Below are 4,258 nucleotides of genomic sequence, written 5' to 3'. Positions count from 1 at the left end.
AATCGCCCTTTCTAACTCTGTGAAGAATTGGGTTGGAATTTTGATGGGGATTGCATTGAATCTGTAGATTGCTTTTGGCATGATGGCCATTTTGACTATTTTAGTCCTGCCAATCCATGAGCATGGGAGATCTTTCCATCCTCTGAGATCTTCTTCAATTTCTTTCTTTAGGGATTTGAAGTTCTTATCATATAGATCTTTCACTTCCTAAGTTAGAGTCACACTTAGGTATTTTATATTATTTGTGACTATTGTGAAGGGTGTTGTTTCCCTAATTTCTTTCTCGTCCTGTCTGTCCTTTGTGTAGAGGAAGGAAACTGATTTGTTTGAGTTAATTTTATATCCAGCTACNGCACTGAAGCTGTTTATCAGGTTTATGAGTTCTCTGGTCGAATTTTTAGGGTCACCTATGTAGCCACATTTCTGGAGCCAGAAATGGAGTCTGTCCCAGCAGCTGGGTCACTTCTGCAGGCTGCCCTCTCACCAGCAATGCACTGGAGCGATGATGACCCTCTTACCAGCTCAGGCGGCGAGAACTGTCCCAGGCAGACCCCTCTCCTCTGGAGGGAAAGGTGCTAGGTGTCTGGAGCCAGAAAGGCAGTCTGTCTCTGCATGTAGTTTTGTCATCACCCTTATTTACAGATAAAAATAAAATTAGCAGAGAGAAATTAGTAGGAAAGGAAAATGATTCACAGATCATGTCATAGGATGGTTAGGGTTACAATGAGAAGCTTAAAGAAACTTGTCAAAAATGAAGATTGATTCTAAGAACTTTCCTCTTCTGCAGGTCTCTTGACTACATTCAGGTCACAGATTTTGATCTCAATAGCTCCCAAAATTATTTCCTGCTACAAATCCCCAACTGACTCTGGCATTAATGTCTACTTTAATGTAATCAGAACCTTCACAGATTCAGAAGGAGATGAGAAATTGCTTCATTCTTGGAAGATTTTTTCATGAACCCATACCATTCAGCATAATTGCAAAATTGGAATTCAACATTGTATTTGGAAAACAGATCTTTTTTAATTAGATATTTTCTTTATTTACATTTCAAATGCTATCCTGAAAGTTCCCTATTCCACCCCCCCCACCCACTCCCACTTCTTGGCCCTGGCATTTCCCTGTACTGGGGCATATAATGTTTGCAAGACCAAGGGGCCTCTCTTCCCAATGGTGGCCAACTAGGACATCTTCTGCTACATATGCAGCTAGAGACACGAGCTCTGGGGGTACTGATGAGTTCATATTGTTGTTCCACTTATAGGGTTGCAGACACCTTCAGCTCCTTGGATACTTTCTCTAGCTCCTCCACTTGGGACACTGTGCTCCATCCAATAGATGAATGTGAGCATCCACTTCTGTGTTTGCCCAGCACTGGCAAAGCCTCATATGAGACAGCTATATCAGGGTCCCTTCAGCAAAATCTTGCTGTAATATGCAATAGTGTCTGGGTTTGGTGGCTGATTATGGGATGGATCCCTGGGTGGGGTAGTCTGGACAGTCCATCCCTTCATCTTAGCTCCAAACTTTGTCTCTGTAACTCCTTCCTTTCATGGGAATTTTGTTCTCTCTTCTAAGGAGGAATAAAGTATCCACATGTTGGTCTTCTTTTTTTAAATTTTGGTTTTTTCAAGACATGGTTTCTCTGTATAGCCTTGTCTGTCCTGGAACTCACTTTGTAGACCAGGCTGGCCTTGAACTCAGAAATCCGCCTGCCTCTGCTTCCCGAGTGCTGGGATTAAAGGCGTGTGCCACCACCGCCCGGCACGTTGGTCTTCTTTCTTCTTGATTTTCTTGTGTTTTGTCAATTGTATCTTGGGTATTCTAAGTTTCTGGGCTAATATCCACTTATCAGTAAGTGCATATCTAGTGACTTCTTTTGTGATTGGCTTACCTCACTAAGGATGTTTATCCTCCAGATACATCCATTTGCGCAAGAATTTCATAAATACATTGTTTTTAATAGCTGAGTAGTATTCCATTGTGTAAATGTACCACACTTTCTGTATCCATTCCTCTGTTGACGAACATCTGGGTTCTTTCCAGCTTCTGGCTATTATAAATAAGGCTGCTATGAACATAGTGGAGCATGTGTTCTTATTACCAATTAGAACATCTTCTGAGTATATGCCCAGGAGAGGTATTGCTGGATCTTCCGGATCTTATTAATTAACCATCCATATCACATAGTTTAAACTGTCAGAGCAGGACTGTACAGGAACTAACCTGTACAAACACATGTCAATAGGTGCTTTGGAAAATGTACCTTCTGTCACTACAGGATTTAACTATAACCTACTGGAAGGAACATAGGGCAGCTTCTAAGAAGCCATTGGTGGGATTTCCAGCATATTGGTATACATTTATTCTGAGTGAACTCTGTAGCACAGGAATTGGAACCCCTACTGCTAGTGCCAGTCCACCAGGGAAGTCCACAGGTGAAACAGGGCTCTGGGCTTACTATATGGTAAGTATATTGGTTATACTGTGCCCAGTGAATTACAGACCCCATTCTCTGTTTGTAAACTGGAATTGGCTGAAACTGTGTGTTCATCATATCTAGTACCTACTCTCCACGTGCAGATACATTGACTTATTTATTTATTTATTTATTTATTTAAATATACCAAGATCAAGTTGGATTCATCTTAGGGATGAAGGTATTTTTTTTAATTTTTTATTAGCTATTTACTTCATTTACATTTCAAATGCTGACCCTTTCCTAGTTTCTTCTCTGAAAGTCCCCTATACCCTCTCCCCACCCTGCTCCTCCAACCCATCCACTCCTGCTTCCTGGCCCTGGCATTCTCCTGTACTGGGGCATATAATCTTCGCATGAACAAGGGCCTCTCCTCCCATGGATGACTATGCCATCTTCAATCAGATACACTTAAAATGGTTTCTCTGTATAGCCCTGGCTGTCCTGGAACTCACTTTGTAGACCAGGCTGGCCTTGAACTCAGAAATCCCCCTGCCTCTGCCTCCTGAGTGCTGGGATTAAAGGTATGTGCCACCACGCCCGATGTAGTTTTATATAAGTACTCTAGAATATACAAGATTCTTTGATACAAAGAGTTCACAACTTACAATCTGCAAATATGACTATAGAGTATCTATTTTCTTCTAGGGTAGATTCTAAAAATAGAGTGCAGATATGTCAACATGTGGTCATTCAAAAAGTAATTCAAGCATTACTATTCTTTCATGATGTTGCTTAGTTTAATAAGCTTGAGTGCAAATACACATAAGCTTGTTCAATGTTCATAAGTATGTGGAAATAGATGAAATCACAGTATAAGCTATGAATACTAATTTTAGCCTTCATTCTAATATTTAGAATCTCACATTTTAGGAACCAGTGATAGAAGAATCACCACTTTGAAGACAATTTTAGCTATTCATCAGGACAATATTTCAGAAAGTAAAAATGTAATAATGAGGGTTAGTGATACACCTCAATTTGAATCACTTCTCTAGTCTGGGCAACATCCTAAATATATCCTATATAACCACTAAATTAAAGAAAATGTCTCTGTTTACTGTAAGACAAATAAAACACTATAGAAAATGGAGAACATTGCACAAAAGAATAAAAATATATAAACTGTATGCTATATTTTTCTTATTGGTATATTTAAAAGGTTTGAATATTTGTTTAAAGATATGTACATTTGTGAATGATGGAGACCCTGAGAGTTCAGATGACACCAGGAAGTACCTTATGCCTATCAGGACAATGAGTGGGTTGGCTACAATAATGTCAAAAGCTTCCAGATGAAGGTAAGCCTAGACCATTTAATGTGGTGAGATCTATCCTTGATTCACAGGAAATCAAGTGACTCATGTCCTCTGTTTCAACAGGCTCATTTGCTCAAGGGTAATAAATTGGGAGGTGCCATGACCTGGGCCCTGGACATGCATGACTTCACTGGTTCTTTCTGTAACCAGGGAAATTTCCCTCTCACCTCTAAAGAAATTTCTGAATGTACACAATGCAAGTTAGTTACATCAGAGTTATGTTGACAATCTGCAATGCTCTCCATTCACCCAAAGCCTGCCTTGACAATCCCATCTCCACACCCAAGTCAATTTCTTTATCATTTATTTGTTCTTTCCACAGTGAGTGGCAATTACTCATTCAATCCTTTGCTTTATGTCACATACTTACTGGGAACCAGGGCTACCTTGAGTGTGAGGCAGGTTGTTCTAGGTCTATTAAGTATTTATATTATATGAGTCTGTACTCACCTTCACT

The 4,258-nt window shown here is 39.9% G+C and overlaps 1 pseudogene; it reads left to right on the top strand.

Annotated features, from left to right (window-relative positions):
* Nucleotides 1-2,263: 2,263 nt before the first annotated feature.
* On the top strand, nucleotides 2,264-4,001 carry LOC110315294 (annotated as a pseudogene).
* Nucleotides 4,002-4,258: the final 257 nt, after the last annotated feature.

The sequence above is a fragment of the Mus pahari genome, unplaced genomic scaffold (assembly GCF_900095145.1).
Source record: "Mus pahari unplaced genomic scaffold, PAHARI_EIJ_v1.1 scaffold_14186_1, whole genome shotgun sequence".
Lineage (NCBI taxonomy): Eukaryota > Metazoa > Chordata > Mammalia > Rodentia > Muridae > Mus > Mus pahari.
The sequence above is the reverse complement of the archived record's forward strand: the minus strand, read 5'-3'. Positions and strand labels throughout refer to the sequence as shown.